Raw genomic sequence first — 19,263 nt, 5'->3', positions numbered from 1 at the left:
GGCGCGAACGCGCGTCTGTGACAAATTCCTAATAAAACCTGAAAACAAGTGCTAAAGCCACTTCTCAAACACCCACATCAAAGTGCTTTCACTCTCAAAACCTTATTTATCTCCTTTACTAACAAACTTTCCCTCTCACTCAGTCAGTTTACCACTGTCATTCGGAGAGGAAAGGAATAGTACTTATCTGCTTGAAGAGCAGTAAAAGTAGAGGAGGAGTCCAAGCACAGGAAGTGGATTGTGAAGGGTGGAGTGAGCATGGACTACAGTGGCTCATGGATTTTGTAGTTTTTGGAAAGGAGAAAAGTTTGTTAGGACACTTTTCATGGTTTTTGTTATATATGTTTGTTGAACTGCTGAAGAGTAGAATAAATGAAGATGAAGCATAATGCTCGCCTCCAGTCTTGTCATAGAATTCTCAGCTGAACAAGAGTACCAACAGCAACCCCTGTGTGGGTGTCTGTGCTGCAGCCTGCTCCCAACAGCTGTCTTCATTTTGGGACCTCCTTTCCTTTCATTCTCTCTCCCACTGCCTTTTGGGGATAGTACATGGAAAACAAAGTCCTTCATTTTCTTTACTATCATAAAGTGGACACTAGCTGACATAGCCTCACCCCCAGCATTCTGCTCTGCTCACTCGTCCCTGGGCAACACGCCAAATCAATTCACATTATCTTCTGATCCCCAGTTGGTGTTTGTCACTTATGGAATTCCATAGACAAACGGGATGACACTGGTATTATGCACCACCGGTGTTCTCAAATTGGTGTATTGACTGGAAACAAAAACAACACACCGTCTAGAGGAGCATGATAATCCAGAGGAAACAAAACCAGGGGCTAATTGTCCATTGAGCCGTTGAGCCGTAATATGATTGCAAGGTGTAAAAGTCATCAGTAAGGCTTTATCTCCTTGCAATCACACCACGGTTCATTTTCAATTATTTGTATGGTGGAGAGGAGGAGCAGAAAGCAACTTTGTTACCGCCTCGTCCTGCTCCAGCATTTTCACTGGGTGCTTATGCTGGCACAAATACTGGAGTTCCCTATGGGGTCTGCCTGCTTTGTGCAGTTGTATAAAGCAGGCGGACCCAATAGAGATCCATTGTGCATGCGACCTCGCATGGCAGGGAGCATGCAAAATGACAATTATACCCTCACTGAGGGTATCATTTCAATTAGGAAAAATGCTTACCATGCTTGCATGGTAAGCAGTGTTCCCAGGTGAAAGTAAACGCTCCCCAATGTGCGAGCATATTGGGGAGGGTTTCACTTCATTTGTGAGCACCTCCTGCCATGCAAGCATGGCAAAATGTGCTCACAAACAAAGGTAAATGCAGCATGGCAAGCCAGTGTGCCAATCAGCGTTTACTCGCTTTGCACTGTGGAGTGCAAATGTGAAGTGCAAAAGGCGGCGTACTGCATGTATGCCGCTTTTTGCCCTTTACATTTGCATCCTGCAGTGCAAATAATGAAAATGTGGCGGTGGGGAGCCAATCACGTTACAGTGTAAATTTAACGGCTCTCATCCGTAAAACTATGTTTTTGTCCAACATGAGTCCCTGTGTTGAAGAGCATGACTGTTAAGAAAGTGTTTTCTCTTAGCAACTTTCCCTCCATAGTTATGAACACCCAACGTGTTGCTTTTGTTTTTCACACTGACCTTAATCTTTGCATTCATTCATTCATTTTTGTCATTTGTATATCTGCTTTCACCATAAGTATCGTCCCAACACGCTGTTAGTTGAACGCCCTCGGAGGGACCAAAGTTCAAAGTATGGTAAAATAGGACTGTGCTATTATGAGTGTGTGCATTTCTAGCCATTTAAGTTATGAGGGGATGGTCAAGGCCCTGCTAGTCACCCATGTCTAAATGGCATGTGGATGGGTGTAAAGAAATACACTACGAGCTAAGGAGAAAGGAGTGTGTAAGAGGATAGCACATTATGTATGTAGCTACAGTTCAAATTTGTTGTTGTGAAAGGTAGCTGCATTCTTATGGCAGGGGCGTTTTGCAAAGTGTTTGAGTTATATGTGAAAGCAGAGGCGTATGGGAGTGAGGCTGTGTCTTCGGCTAAGTTCTGAAGGCCTCGAGTGCGAAAGGAATGAATGGGTTAGCGATACATTAAACATTATCTACCCCCGAAAACCACAGAGGTGCAAAGAGCAGCACTTACTCTCAAATGTGATCTTAGGACAATAATATAACCACCCTCTGTGTGGACCATAGAGTAATACATTGCTCGTCCCCAGATCCTTCAAGTGCAACAGAATTTACACCTTAAATGTCCAGGTGCAGCGACAATGCCCACCCTCATATGCAAGTATGATACATCGCGTAATACTCTGCATTGACCCTGATGTAAATAATTGCATCATAATTTTATTTTTTACTAAATAAAAATGCATTTGTTTTCCTGGTACCTTTGTATCATTGCACAATGCATCTTACAATGCAGTGTAATGGGGTTTCTTTTTTATGACCCTAGACTACATTCAAAGGGAATGTTGGGTTACCTAAGGTGTGCCTAAGCATAAACTGGTGGCAGCAGTAACTTTTTCTTACTTTTTACTGTACTGTTTCTTAGCCATACTACGTTTACCACATTTGGCTACTAGTGTGGCTAGTGTCCAAACATGGCCGCTCCACAAGGTGCTTGTTTGTTCCTTGGTCTTCTTGCCTTTCAGCCTTCTTCCTGACCTGTTAGGCCAGAAACTGCTTTCCCGCAACCAGTCGTGTGCTGAGAGGAGGCATGCATCCAAGTGGGCTTCATCCTTGAACTGGAACACTTTGAACCAGCATCTGTGGCTGACCAGGGATCCACTCGAGCCTGCAACTCTTGGGCACCGAGGTCCAGAGGAAACAAATGAAAACATGACCTGTGATGACCCCCAATCCCTATATCCACTTTTAAATGTTTTACTAACTTTTAAAACTGTTACATTAGATTGGATTTGCCAATGGTTGTTCGTGCACGCACTCTGATAGCTGTGAACAGTTTTATTCGCTAGAATACTAGCTTATCTAACTTTTGGACCCATCACCACATCCTCAGGACCCCTGTCCTAACTTTTTCATGACTTACACAACCGTATAGAACTTTGTGAACTTTGATTACAAGGCCCCATAAAACTTAGGGCTGGATTTATAAGGTTAGGATTGTACATCCTGTGGACAGTGGGTGCCCTCTCTAACCATTTTTATTTCCTTTCAGGTATTGGGGATTTATTGGATTGTTTTCCACCAACTTCGGTGACTGTATACATGGTGTGTAGTATTTTAGTATTGTGTTATAGAATTACTTGATATTAGTCAATTTTCATGTGTTTTCTGGGCCTATAATAAATGTGTTATTTTTATAACTAACTTAGTGTAACCCTTGGCGTTTCACTGTGTGGACTTATAGTGGACCTCTGACCTCACTCACCTCTCCTTAGATTTAACCTTGGCCTCTGTCCATGCTACTTTGATTGATTTGGCAAAACTCCTAGAGGTTGCTCCCTGTTCACGATAACAGGGTGGCCTCTAAACATCTGTCCACCAGGCCAGAGTTTAGAAATCCATTAACAAGGACAATCCAGGAGAAACAGTACAGAGTATAGAGGAGTGGGATGTGTTCTCCCTCCCACATCACCCACATCCATTGATTCTGAGAATAAAGAGGATGATGTGATTGGCACACTCAATATCATGTTAGGCAAGCACACCCGAATTCACAGAATCCTGAGTGGGTCCCCGCTCACCACTGACAACCAATGTAATTTTGGAAAGGTGTTGCACCCATATTCAACACACAAATGGCATTTCTAAAGGTGCAGCAGTTCCCACACCTAGTCTGGAAAGAAGAGTGTTGGTAACAGGAATGAAGTCTGTGGGTTGTGCTGTGCAAGCAAGCGGGTGGTAGCCAGAGGGGATGTCAGTGTCAATGACAGTTAAGTTGTCAGGATTAGGGGTGGTAGTATATGGGGGTATCTCTGCAGGTTTTATTTTATGTTTCACTGGATGTGGCAAGACGAGCATTAGGGGGGCAGTGGAGGCTTTACTTCACAGTGTGTTAATGATGTGGCAGTGGATAAAGGTTGGAAGGGATTTTAGGGGAGTTAGATAATCTCTCTGGTCTGAGCTGTTAATGTATAAGGTGTCAATTGATGGGATGCTAATGCATGGGGTGTCAATATGTCTCATAATGAGCATGCCGGTCCAATAACACCGGTGCCGTAAGCTACCAGCACCATTGTTACTGGACCACATACTCCGAGTTCTGCATGCAGGTGCCTTTCTACCCACCAGGTCTGACTTGGTGGGTGGAAAGGCACCCGCCCAAAGACTTTGGCGGATGAACCAGCACTGTTGCATACTGTGCCAGTGCATCCGTCCTCCCCATTCCCATTGAGTCCTATGGGACTCGAATGGGGATGGGGAGTAATTTTTCCTGGCGCCTGGCTATGGGGAATTACCAGGACCGCCGGGGCTGTAATGCCCCAGTAATTCCCCATTCCATGACAAGGCAGGAGGCTTGCATTATGCTATACTTTCTTTATTGCTGCCATATCAGCTTTTCAACACATAAACTTTAAAACTGAACATTTTTGCTTTTTTTCCATACTCTTGGAAAAAATCCAAATTCGAGAGGTATAAAGTTCCAAAATCACAGTACACCTAGGAACTACGAGCCCTATGGTGCCCTGGGGTCTGGTAGTCCTGACCTCTTCTCCCCCTATCAGAGTCTGATCTAGTGTATAAGGACCTATTGCACTAGGTCCCTTCCTCTTTCTTTGTGCTGCCTCTACTGAGATAAGAACTATTCTTAAACGTGTTATAATTTTAATATACTGAATGTATATACTGGAATAGCGTAAAACTCTTGTGTTTAAGCGCATTATGTAAGCTATATCATAACTTGCATACAAGCTTATAATACAGGTAGTAGCTAATTGCATCTGAGGAGTTACCTTAAAACGTGACGCGTGTCAGAAGTTTCACTGACCGTTCCTGCCGAAACGCGGATAGGCCGTAGCTTTCAGAAAATTAGTTCCAGCATTTCTGAGTTTTGTTTGTAGATTGCGCTGGAGCTGGGGCCGGAGCCGCGAACGAGCACGCCCACGTCAGGCGGCTGGCCCTGCTCCTGCTTTAGACCACGCTGGCGAGCACAGCAGTCTCTAGGACCCAGAGGAGCAGTAGCATCCCTGGCTTAACGGCGTCCCCTGGGAATTCTCCAATGCTCGCAGTCCGATTGTAGATGCGAACGCATAAAGAGTCCTGTGAAAGCCTCCAGTAAACAAAAAAAAACTATTATAAAATGAGGAAAGAGACTGCTGTAAAACACACGCTCCAGGCTTGTGTACAGAGAGTGATTGTCAAGACTTACACAGTCAGGACATCCTCACAGCTGACTTCCCACAGGTTGGCTCAGCCAACACAATGATAATGGCTTATTATGTAAGTCCCAAGGGAACACCATCCACCACACAAGATGATTGGAAAGAAGAGGAGTGGGAAGAGAGCTCAGCAGGACACACATTTGTCCATAAGTTTAAAAAAAGTCCCGGGAGACTCCCTAACACATGCGGTCTCACAAGGGGTGCAGCCTATAACTCAAAGGCTAGATGTATTGAAGGCAATAATGGCTAAGCATTAAGGACAATTTTTGGCCAGAAAGAGACGGGTGATCAGTCTGAGGAGGGAACGTCAGCAGGACACCCCCAGGTAGGGGTTGAGAGAAAGGGGTGTAATGCAGCTCAGAAGAGTAAGAAATCGTTGACCGCCCGAATGCTTCAGAAAGGGAAAGTACTGTTCCCCAAAGTCAAGACGACCCTATCGCGAGGCTAAAACGAGCCTTCCTGGCAAAGAAGGTAGAGTGTCAGGACAGTCCCCCTGCCCCAGGGGTGGATAATTCAGTGGACCATGACAAGGGCTACTCGCCTGATGATGAAGGGGGGGGAAGAGGAAGACGCCGGCAGGCATGCCGATACCGTCGACCCACAAGATATATAGAATACCACTGACATCGGATGAGATCTGAATGTCCGAGGCCAGAGTTGCCAGGAAAACTGGTGGAGACACTGGACCTCGACCCTAAAATGATCACCTTTGTGACGAAAGCAGCGTGGGGCATCAGGAAAGATGTCGACCATGCCTGGAGGGGATGTCAGGACAAGCTTCTTGATTTAGCGGGGCTATTGGCCAAGATCATTGAGTTGGCAGAAAAATCGAAAGACACAGGGGCACCAATGGATGGCTTAGCTCTAGGTAACTGGGCTCAGCAAGCTGTGTGTCTCCTTGGAAACACCAACTGTGTGCTCTCTTTGGAGAGGAGGAGAGGTGTCCTATTGAAGTTAGACAGTAAATTGAGTGACCTGGCATCTTACCAAGCTGGAGAAGGTGCAAAAAGGACTATTATTCGGAGAAGCATTTTCAAAGGAGATGGCCCAGTTCATGGGTACGTACTACGCACTGGAGAAGGCCCAGAGATCGATAAGAACATGTATCCACAGGAGTCACGCATCCGGGCGCTACAACTTCCATATCAGACCCCAGGGGCCACACACCCAATACTGGGAGGGGAAGCAGCAGGACACGTTCTTCCCGACCAGAGCAAAATTCCCCAGAGGTCGCAGGGCAAGAGGGTCCTACCAGCAGCCCAGTGCCTCCATCGGTGAGTACAGCGTGCATGCGAGTAGGGAGGAGAACTCTCCAGTTTTTAAGCGGGTGGCAAGCCTTGTCACATCATGCATGGGGGCTCCAAGCAGTGGTAGGGTTCAGTTAGAGTTTATAGGAGACCCCATTCAGAGGACAGAACCTCATCCCATATGCATGGCACAGGGAGAAGCAGCGCTCTTGCAGAGCGAGCTGCAGAAACTAGTAGACAAAACTGCGATAGAGCGCAATTATCAGGGAGGACCGGGTTTCCTCAGCAACATGCTTCTAGTTCACAGAGGGGACAAGATAATACCAGTCATAAACCTGAAGAGCTTGAACGAGTGGCTGGTGTACAATCATTTCAAAACGGAAGGCATCCATCTGCTACGAGACCGCCTGCGTATGGGAGATTGGCTAGCACGATTGGATCTCAAAGATGCATATTTGACAGTTCCGATAGTGACAGCATTTCAGAAGTACCTACGCTTCTGGTGGAACAAGGAGATATGGCGATTCACCTGTCTTCCGTTCGGCCTAGCATCCGTGCCTTAGGCATTCACCAAACTGATGAAGCCTATGGTGGCAGCCATAAGGGAAAGAGGCCTGCAGATTATTACATATCTAGATGACATCCTCATGCTGGGGCCGGACAGAGAATCACTCACCAAGAGCGTGCAGTGGGTTTTTAAACTCCTGTGCTCACTCAATTTCCTAGTGAACCTACACAAGTCTCAGCTTGCACCGGTTCAGTGCCTAGAATTCCTAGGTTTCACAATAGATAAGAGCAGAGCATCCCTAAAGCTCCTGGGGCACAAAGTGAGATCAATAAAGAAGGAGCTCAGAGCAGTGATAGCGAAGAGAACTATTTTGCTTCAGAGTCTTGCCAGAGTAGTGGGTCTACTAGCAGCCTCCATAAAAGCAATATTTCCGGGCCCGCTTCACTACCGAGCGCTTCAACGGTTCAAGATCAGGCATCTACAGGGAGGTGTAGGTTACCACCAGCTAGTGACCCTAGATCACAAGGCCCTCACAGAACTGCACTGGTGGCTACAGAATATGGAAGCTTGGAACGGCCAAGCGATATTCAGAGACGTTCCGCACCTGGTCATAGAGTCGGATGCAAGCAGATCAGGTTGGGGAGCCAGGTGCGAGCGCATACAGACAGGAGGGAAATGATCAGAAGAGGAGTTGCGTCTCCACATAAACTGTCTCTAACTATTAGCAGGTTTGTTTGCAGTGCATGTTTTCACGAAAGACAGAGTAAAAGTTTGCATGCTGCTCAAGATGGACAACATCTCAGTGGTACGATATATAAACAAGCTAGTTGGGACGAAGTCCACGTTGCTAGCGGAGTTGGCGAACGATTTCTGGCACTATTGCCTCCAGAATCAGATTGCAGTGACTGCAGAGTACCTTCCGGGGACAGTGAACAATGTAGCAGACTGGAACTCAAGCTATCTTGTAGACTCCAGCGATTGGAAGCTGCATCCACAAGTGTTCGAAAGATTACAGGAGCTACGGGGTCCCCTAGACATAGATCTATTTGCGTCCAGACTCAACGCCCAAACGAAGATGTACTTCAGCTGGAAGATAGACCTGGGTGCATCTGGCACGGATGCCTTCCTTCAACCGTGGAGCGGAGCGGTTCATCATGCCTTCCCACCGTTCATCATGATCACAAGGGCACTGGCGAAAGTCCACAGGGAGCAGGTGGAATTTGTGATGGTTCTACTCTTCTGGAAGTCCCAGGCCTGGTTTCCAGTAGCGATGGAACTTTCTTTGGATTTTCCATGGATAGTTCCACAGCGACCGGACCTTCTGCTTGGACCGGTCGTCCAGACTCACCCGTTGATAGCAGCAGGCACGCTGCAGTTGATAGTCTGCAGAGTTTTTGGAGAAGATGGGAGTTGCCAGGAATTTCACAATTTGCTGCAAACTGCATCAGAGATTCCTGGGCACCTTCCACCATTAGGAGCTATAGCGCTGCATGGAATGGTTGGGCCCAATGGTGTTCAGAGCATAGTTTGGATCCCATTTCAGCCGCTGTAGTACAGGTTCTTAATTCCTAGCATCTAGGTTTCATCAAGGCTGTGCCTTTAGAACAGTCGGGGTATACAGGTCTGAAATTTCAGCGGTACACGACAAAGTAGAAGGAAGTTCGGTAGGAGAACACCCTACAGTCCTGCTGCTGCTGAGAGGAATGAAGCTTAGGAGGCCACCAGAACCCAAATATGCAGTGTTATGGGATGCCAGGGAAGTCTTCCATCTTTTCCTTAGATGGCCAGGGAACAAGGAGCTCTCCCGTTCTCAGGTATCAGTCAAACTGGCGATGTTATATGAAGAGTGTCCGATGTCAAGGCACTGGAGATAGATAGGAAGATCTTCTACCCAGAGGGAGTAGCTTTTGCATCAAGTTATTTCATTACCTTTGAACTGGAGGCTTCCAACCCTTTAAGATGAGTAGCAATACCCTTGAGATAGGTGGGGATGCAGATTCTGCTCATACATCAATAATCAGGACAACACAAATAGTTTGGCAACGTGTGTCTGTTTTAATGCAAGTTTTAAAACATGGAGTACCACGAACATCAGCAATCGCTCGATACTCTGACTCTAACTACTTCATAAAAAAGTTGGGTTCTTATACCCATAATTGGTCATAGCTGACGTGTTAACCTGCGTCATTACCAACGTCATTCAACGTGGCAAACTACAGAAACTTATCAGGAAGCGGGATTGGGTCTTAGTGAATAACTAAGCATAGGTACTATATCTGTATGGAGTAACGGAGAAAAGTAATAGGATTGTGTGGAGTTCTGAGTTTTAGCAAAATGACTCTGACATCAAAGTGTGGATGAGTAACTTCTTTAATCAGTTTCCAAGTGTAACATCCAGTTTCTATAGTAATTATTCATCAGGTGGTAAAGTCCTGATCTCGTAGACAAGCACCGGCATCCTCTCTCTCATGCTACATCTCTCAACTCCCACAAGAGAACACCAGTCAAACATAAACATTCTAACCAGTAACATTCCATTGTCAATCATGACACTCACTCCAGATTACATTAGGATGCAGGATAAGACCAGATCCTTACAGATAGCTAACATCAGGTGGGGCAACTAAAGCCTCCCTCCAAAATGGCCACTATGAACGTCACTAAATGTACGACGTCCCATTGGATACACAAACTATAGGACCCCTAACTGCGTGGTCGCCTACAATTGTTGGCTTCTAACCCCCATCAGTAATTTTCCACCTGCGTGAGCAGCACGCAGACTGAACAACCAGGTGTGGATAAGCTCATCTTGATATCCGCGTCACTCCAATTAAAATGGGATCCATCATCACCTCAATGGTATAGTGTCAATTAGTACTTTTGAAGTTGGCCTTGAGTCTGTACTGTTCTCTGAGAATATTTAAGGAGTATGGGTACTATCCGACTTCCGTGCGTAGGTGTGACCATCTCGTCCGTCCAACTTTTTTCCATCTCGTGACTGGACACCATGAATTGAGCCTTTTCGTGTATTTGATTTTATTCTTCAATCGTCCTCTGACGTCTTTTGTTTTTGCTTGACCTTCTTGAACAGGAGCTTCTGTTCTTTCACATTAATTGTATCCAATGTCAGCCAACTCCTAGTTTGATAAGACCTTGGCTTTCTTGGCTCAGTGAACTCCTTAGTTGAACTGGATTCTGTTTAATTCAATTGTTTTTGTAACTGCGACAGACACTGAAATGAGGCCTTCTCGTGTTGTTCAGTACTGATTTATACATAGTGGAAACATTCATTCTTCACTTAATCCATGTGTATCTATGAGGTATATAGGTATATATTGCCACTTGCCGTGGTCTAATCTATTTAAGCACGTGGCTAGCTTCATGATTGCTTTGCTGCTTGCGTTTCATTGCATCTGTACACGTTTAAACTAACTAAATATCTTCATCACGTTTGTGGCATAAGTTTCTTCATCTTGATCTCAAGATGTCACTTATCCTTGGTTCTTCTTTGTTCTTTATAATCGTCTGCCTCTCTGGTCTGGTTTATCTTTCTATCTGGGTGTCGATTCAACTTTGTATGATGTCACCATTCATCCTGGTCATTCAGTTTCTTTGTTTCATCAGGAATCTCCTTCAAATGGCCATCATATTGTTTTGGATGCAAGTATGGTTTCATCAATGGGTACTTTATTTCCTGTATTCTCTTAGGTATAGGCATTCTTATGGGTACTGCACAGAGCCCTCTCTCTTCTCTTTGTTATCACATATTTTGGTTCATACATTTCAGGTAATGTAGTCAGGGCAGTTGGAGTGGGGGTACTTGACTCCTCCTCTACACCTTGCTTTACTGAAAATAAGAAATTGTGCGTAGCGCAATGCATTAAGGATTACGAGGAAGCAACAGCGCAGATTAGGCCGCGAGGGGTGACCCAGTCACTTATAGCGCGTCGAAAGCCCTATCATGCGGTGGCAGCAGCGACACATGCTAGATGGGTGAGAGAAATTATGCAATGAGCAGGAATAGACGTATCCGTTTTTGGCACGCATTCTGCTAAGGGTACAATGGCTTCTAAAGCCTTTCCTGCAGGAGTGTCTCTTCAAAATATAAAGAAAGCAGCAGATTGGTCCTCTGAGTCAACCTTTAAGACATTCTATTTCAAGCCTGTGTCAGATATAACAAATATGATGGTAGCAAGCTTTGAACAAGCATAATGCGAGCCTCCTGTCTTGTCATAGAATAAAGATTGCCCACGCTTGCAGCTCTGGAAGTCATCATTCTATTAAAGACAAGGAGGCAAGAATTATATTCCACCCAGAGAGGCAAATCTTGACTTTACATGTGTTATATTTATTGTGCAGATTTGTCTCATTCCCACTGTCACAAATTCTTCTTCATTTCTCACAGGAGATGACCAGAAGACAGCCTGAGTACAGGCTATGGTGGGTGACGGAAGGATAGAATTGCGAGTTGTCCAGTTGGACCCAGACAGTTTCAGTTCCGGAGACACATTTTCCAGTTAGCTTCAAAGGATCATTGGTTGGCAAAAAAGACAGTTCCAGTTCAGTGCGAGGACATGGGAAGCAAAGAAAGAGGAAGGGGCATAGTGTGCTAGGTTCTTATACACTAGCTCAGACTCTGATAGGTGGAGGAAGAGAGGTCAGGACTACTAGACCCCAGGGTACCATGGGGCTAGTAGTTCCTAGGTGTACTGTGATTTTGGAACTTTAAACCTCTCAGATTTGGATTTTTTTCAAGATTATGGAAAAAAAAGCACAAGTGTTCAGTTTTAAAGTTTATGGGCCTCATTACACGGACGGCGGTAACCATGGCGCTATTAGCGCCATGGTTGCTGCCGGTATTTTACCAAGTCCGCCCTATTCCAAGGTGTGTGGGGGCGGTAATTCCCCATTCACCATGGCCCTTCACCATTCCCATTTTAGCCCCCATAGGGCTCAATGGGAATGGGGAAGGTGGTAATTACGGTACCGCAAATTGCGGTACCGTAATTACCTCCAAGGTCCCTTTGCGGGTCCCGTCCTTAACGGCTGGTAAAACCAGCCGTTAAGGTAGGGTCCCACAAAGGGACCTCGTAGTAAGGCGGTAAGGGTTTACCGTCACTGGTACCCTTACCAGTACCGGTAAACCCTTACCGCCATCCGTGTAATGAGGCCCTATGTGTTGAAAAGCTGACATGCCAGCAATAAAAAAAGTATAGCATAATGCTCGCCTCCTTGTCTTTAATAGAATTAAGACTTCCTGAGCTGTAAGCGTGGGCAATCTTTATTGCCAGATGCCAGAAAAAAAACAAATCCAGCAGCAGCCGTGACGTATTTACCCACACGGCTACAGCCAGGGTGGTAATGAGGCCCAATGTATTTTAGCTGCCTTTTGATTCAGGATGTCAGTGGATGGTGATGTTTGTGGATTGGGTGTTAGTGAAATGGGGGTTCCAGGGGATGTGGGTGAAAGGTATGGTAGTGTTAGAAGATTTTTCAGGCAAGATGAGAATAGATTAATTGTTTCGATTGAGATTTCAGTTAAGATGTTAGCAGATTTGAACATGAAATAAATAGCGCATTCACTTTATAGGACAACATTATCTATCACATGAGACCATTCTATTGGAACAATGGGCAGATGTGATGACTTCTTTCTGTGATCTACCTATTAAATTGCTTCACCGGAAAAACAAGTTGACAATAATGGAACTTCGGTGGCTCCACTATTAAGAGGTAAAACGTGAGAAAACAGATTTTAAACCAGAATGGAGTGAAAAGTAGCATGTTATGTTGCAGGAAGGTAAACATTAAGTTCAGTTCACGACCTCGTGAGCAGACAGTTGAAGGATTGCCCCGTTATAGTCTTCTAAGTGAAGAAAGCACATGGAAGGAAATGCAATAGTCTCACTCACAGCACTGCAATGATAAATGGATTGTCAGACAAACCTTATGAGAAAAGATACGATGCTCTGTTTAGTCTCCAACAAAGATAACTGATGGAGGACGTGTTAACTGTGCTCCATCTTTTAAAGCGATTAGACAAGGTAGAGACATACCATTTATTTGAAAAGGTGACATTCAATAACGGCTAGTACTGTATAACAATATAAGTGAAAAGTGGTCAGAATGAGACGCAAGACAAGAGATCCACATTTGGCTTAAATGTGTGTATGCCTCATATTAGCGCTTTGTCTATGTTGATTGCATTAAATGCATTGCGTAACTTAAACAATGTAATGCTTTAATCACCATAAGGACTTATATATCCTATGCTGGATCACTTAACTCTTGATAGGTTGGGGGGTTGGGGAACAACCGTTTTTGTGTGTCTGTCTGTTCGCTGGCAGGAAATGTAAAATGTGTATGTTGATCACTCTTTACAAAGACAACAATGTGCAAAATGTTGACAGTAAGAAGTACTCAACTCAATAGTGCGCATGATTGAAGCAAATGAAAGGGGAATAAACAGGCCATAGACAAAGAAATATGCAAAAACAATGAGAATGACACAGGTGTGTTTAGATGTGACTTCTTCGCTTCCTGTGCTTGGTGTTTGTGTTCCGAATTACACTTCACAGATGACACCACAATAAGGCTGCAACTAGTCTAGGTTTATGCCTGGCCCCTTGCAGAAAGGCAGTGATTTGCAGTTGACTAGAATTCACTTTTCGAGGCGCTCCAATCCTGACATACGTATATTCTGTTTATTAGTAATGCACAGTGAGCTAAAAAAAAAACAATTAAATAAAGATCCCCCCAGGGTGGTTCCCAGCAATAATTGAAAAATTCCCTTCATCAGTTTTACACTATTCCGAAGTCGATGTAATTGGCAAAGGTATTCCCACCAAGCATGAAAAAGCCTTTAACTTGCTCATGTTCCCATGCAGAAGAGGTGTGATCTAGGATTTGGATGTTGCGAGGCAGATGAATAAGTCATCCATAAATTCTGCCCCTCCCCAGTTCAATAGTGCATAGGTGAGAAACGTTACTCACTAAGACAACCCGTACCACCCTTATCCAAGGCAAGTACAGCAGGAGATGGACACGATCTAAAGCTGAAGATGGCATGAATAAAACCAAACCAACATTGTGACAATACATGTGCATGCATTAGACATGAAGCAAATGTGCACTCAACATGAAGAACGCGAACACTAGGTAATACATGCATTTATACATGAAAAATATTAACATAGTAGCCATCAGACATGAAGAATACTAACATAAGCAATGTATAAGCTGAATACAATATGAACGGCACGTGAATCTAGCTGACTAATATAGACATGCAACAATAATGGGCAGCCATCTTTTTCCAAAATATATGCCGTAACACGCTTCTAAGTAATCGAAAGGCCTCAAAGCTCCACGAGAACTCAGAATGCTGAAACCGCAGAAATACAGGTCTCTGTAGAACTCAGGCAGGTGCTGACAACCTGAGCCAAGGTTATTGTGAATTAAGGGAGGGTCAGAACGTTGCAGCAAAAGCACAAGCATTTCCCAGGATGCACAAAGGATACTTCGGATTAATTAAGGTTTTAAAAAAGTACAACCAGACTTTATAAGCCAGGTGCAGGACAATTATATGTCAAAAGAGTTCACGAAGAATAACTCAAAACGGTCTCCAGTGGTAAAAGGAACCATAACACTTCTATCAATATTAGCTAAAGTCCTAATAAATGGCGGGTGAAATAAATCAAAACATGGTCCCATCACACGTGACCTATGATTTAAGAAAACTGTTTATTCATTAGCAATGATAGCAGATAAGACACCTGACTTGCTCCTTACATGTATCCCCCGACACAAGACACCACACAAGGTCAAATACAAAGGGATCACCATGGCCCATGGACTAGAAATGAGGGATGGTGTCTTCTTTATTGAAAGAGAAATCCATTGGCCTCTCTCCCCCTACTCCTGTCTGGTTCATGTCTTGACGACCTGTCAGTTGTCCAAGGTTGGACAGTACAAAGGCATCCAATCAGAACACCTGATGTTATGCCGCACACAACATATTATGCCAACCAATAGTTCATTGTAAAGATTATGGGCCTCATTTGAAGTTTGGCTCCCGAAATCCGATGTTACCGTGATGGCGGTGACACCGGTTCCGTCGCAGCATGGAGGCGGAAATAAGGTTGAATCACGGCTTGGCAGCCGCTCGCCTCCGCAAAGTGCAGAACCGGTGCCACTGCCAGTACGGTAACACCGACGAAGATGGATGCACCAGTGGAAATGCCTGCGGTACATTCATATCCACCTCGTGCATGCCAGATATAGCAGAGGTGGAAACACTGGTGCCGGAAATACCGTTGTGGCGGAAACCGGAAAGAGAGTGGTGGCCATTACATTAATCACAATACACTGCAATGTATCACAAGGCCCACAGCTAATGTGACAGCCTAAAAACACAGAGGAAGATGTCATCCAGGATCCCAGTGAGCCAGCAGCAGAAACCCTGCTTCAGTGAGGTGGAACTCACCATGCTTGTCGAGCACATAGTCGACAATGCAGGGGAGTTCTTCAACACAGACCAGATGTGCACCACGCAGCACAGGCGAAAGGCCATATGGGCTGAAGCTGCCCAGAAGGTATCAGCTGTGGGGGTGACCCCTTGTTCGGTAAAAGACTGCCACAAGAGGTGGGATGACCTGCGGCTGAGAGTGCAGAACATACTGGCAGCCCACAGACAGCAATGCAGTGCCACAGGAGGCGGACCACATTCCCCACTGAAGCTGCTACCGTGGGAGGAGAGGTGTAGCAGCATGCGGCACCTCGAAGGAATAGAGAGAGTAGGTGGATCCGAGGCAGGAGCAGTGACACCTGTCAAGGCTGGTAAGTACAGAAAATGCAAAGACATGAATGTGAATGAAGGTATACCTGCCCCCCACCCCCACAGCAATGCACAGAGAGCCACATATCACAGTCCCCATCAAGCCTGGCACACCCAGTATCCCCATGTCCCCTATCAATGCACAGAGAGCCACATATCACGGTCCCCATCAAGCCTAGCACACCCAGTAACCCCATGCACCCCCAGACACCCACACATGACCGCAGCACACATCAATGCATGCAACCGCATTTTTATGATGCTTGAGGAGTGTGTTGCATGTGATTGTACCATACACTTCCTGCGACACCGTTAACAGCATGCCTTACAATCCCCTACAGGAACATCATCTGACATCGACGGGGCTCATTAGGGGACGTCAAGGGGACTGGACGTGCCCATCGTCAAAGACACCCGTTGTGCAACTACGGTCCAGGTGCACCACGCTCAAGAGACCACCACCCCTGCAGCGCCAGCAAACCTGCAGGCACCATCGGAAAATACCCTTGAAGCACCAGAAAACCTGCAGGCACCACTGGAAAATCCCACAGCAGTGCCAGCAAATGTGCAGGCACCTCAGGAAAGACCCCCTGCTGCCACTCCAAGTACAACTTCAAGTGCAGCAGCACCTCCAGAACTGCCTGAATCTGATGGTGTGGAAAGCACACAAGACCCATGATTCCAGTGAGGCACCAGGGTCAGGAAATTTGGGTTGCACCTCCATGCCGGATCAACTGGGCACATTCAGTCCAATGGGCCTCCACGGTCCAATGTGCTCCCCTATGCCATCGCTGCAGGAGTTGACCTCTCGCATTCAGCGCATAGAACAACTTCAGGACATGCTGGCCAAACTTGTGGAGCAACACCTGGAGGAATCAAGGCTCCAACGTGAGGAGTTGCGGTTTCAGCAGGAGAGCACCGAAAAGTCAGTCCGCAGGTTGTCATGTGCCATTGGCGGTTGTGCAGCATCAAACATGTTGATGTCCAGAAGGGTAAGTGAGGGCAACAGCATGCAATCGAACATAGCAGAGGCAAAATTCTAAATTACTATGCTGAATTCTAAATTGCACTGAATCTTTTAAAATGTGTCGCTTGTTACTATCTGGAAATTGGATCTATGTTTTTAATGTATTACCTTAAAATAACTGTTTGTATACATGAAATTTAGCTTTAATGAATGTTTTCTTTTTTTAACTCTTTATAAAGGTTTCTTTTGTAAACCATATACAATAAAATAAAAAAAAATAAAAAATGTTGCTGGCCCTGCAGGCCATTATGAGCAGCCTGCCCCCACCGAACCCCACTTTGCCCTCCACCAGCACCACTCCATCAAGCACTCTGGCAGGCAGCCCCAGGAGGAGGTCCATGCGGCTGTCTGGCCCAACTCCAAGGGACATTCATGGGCCCATGCGTGGAAAAAAATAGGGTGTACCCTCAGACAATGAAGTTACACATGATACCATTGTGTCGTGGGCCTGGGCAGTGGGTGGGTACGTTGGGGAGTTGGGGGTGGCCCATAGTGGGGATAGCTAGTTGGGGCCTGGGCAGCAGGGGACTATGTTGGGGAGGTGGGGGTTGTCCATAGTGGGGATAACTAGTTGGGGCCTATACTTTGGGGAGGTCGGGGTGGTCCATAGTGGGGATAGCTAGTTGGGGCCTGGCTGGTGGGTGGGTATGTTGCAGAGGTCGGAGGTCACGTGTGGGCATTTTTTCTTATTGCACCTGTTCCTATTTGCTCTTTTCTTAATACACTGGTTTGCACATATGCATAGCATTAAAATGTATTACAGCAAACTGGAAAGACTTTTGATCACTCTCTACCAGAGCATGGTGGAATGCTTTATGTCAAACTCACAAATTGGAAATGTGCATGGCTAAAAATCTCTAAATACAACGCTAAATGGTACTATTTCACATGTTATCTCAACTGTTTCTATGCAACTGCTCATGGCTCCTGAATGTACATTCCTATGCTTACTTTACTAACCGAATGATTATGTTTATATACAAATGCTTGTTTTTAATTATTACTGCAATAGAAGAATCAGTTTTATGAAATAATCTGTTATACCCATCTTCCCCCCTTCACCTTGCTCCCTTCTGTATCTGGTATGTTAGCTGTCTGTTTCCCTGTTTTGTCTCCCAATTTCTCTACTCATATCTCCATATCAGTTACTCATTACAGATATGTATTATGTTAATCCAGGGTTAATCAGCACTATCTCCAATTTCTACTCCATTCTTGTTCAATTTAATGCATCAAACAAATTCAATTTTTATATATCTTCAATACGGTTATATCCTTCCTTGTTAAAAATTGTTATCTCTGTTCATTCTTTATGGTTACCAGATCTACTCAAAGTCTGTAATGTGCTAACATATGTAACAATATCTGTATCTTGAACAATAAAAATCATTAAAATAAAAAAAAAATACACTGGTTTGCAAATGTGAATTACGAGTTTACAATCTTCTTCCATGTGTGTATCATTCATTTAATGTAAGTGTCACAAATTGATGTGCACCATATGCATTTGAAGTTGGTCAGAAATAATTGTCAGTAAGTGCTCCCCGTGCATGTAATCCATCAATGGCACCCCGGACTGGTTGTACACCCATCCCATCATCATCATCATCATCCTCTTCATACTCATCTGCTGGCTCCATGTCCGGGGGCAGTGGAATGTTCCTGCATATGCACATATTGTGCAGCATGGCACATGCCAGCACAATTTTGCCTACCTTCAAGAGGCTGTACTGCAATGCCTCGCCGGATCAGCTGAGGCAGCGGAACCTGGCCTTCAGCAGTCCAAAGGTCCGCTCTATCATGCCCCGTGTCCGTATGTGTGCCCGGTTGTAGGCCTCCTCATGCCTGTTCCGTGGCCGTCGGATTAGTGTCCTGAGCCATGGCGTGAGTGCATATGTATGCCTACTGCCCCTATGGTTAACCCTGATACTGCTGCTGATAGCCATGCCTGTGTGCCCACTGCCTCTGATATTGCTACTGCTAGCCATGCCCATGTGCCTACTGCCCCCATGGTTAACCCTGATACTGTTTCTGATTGTCAAACATGTATGCCTACTGCCTCTGATATTGCTACTGCTAGCCATGCCCATGTGCCTACTGCCCCTATGGTTAACCCTGATACTGCTCCTGATAGCCATGCCTGTGTGCCCACTGCCTCTGATATTGCTACTGCTAGCCATGCCCGTGTGCCCACTGCCCCTATGGTTAACCCTGATACTGCTCCTGATAGCCATGCCTGTGTGTCCACTGCCTCTGATATTGCT

The sequence above is a fragment of the Ambystoma mexicanum genome, chromosome 1q (assembly GCF_040938575.1).
Source record: "Ambystoma mexicanum isolate Mex_15411 chromosome 1q, UKY_AmexF1_1, whole genome shotgun sequence".
NCBI classification, from domain to species: Eukaryota; Metazoa; Chordata; class Amphibia; order Caudata; family Ambystomatidae; genus Ambystoma; species Ambystoma mexicanum.
The sequence above is the reverse complement of the archived record's forward strand: the minus strand, read 5'-3'. Positions refer to the sequence as shown.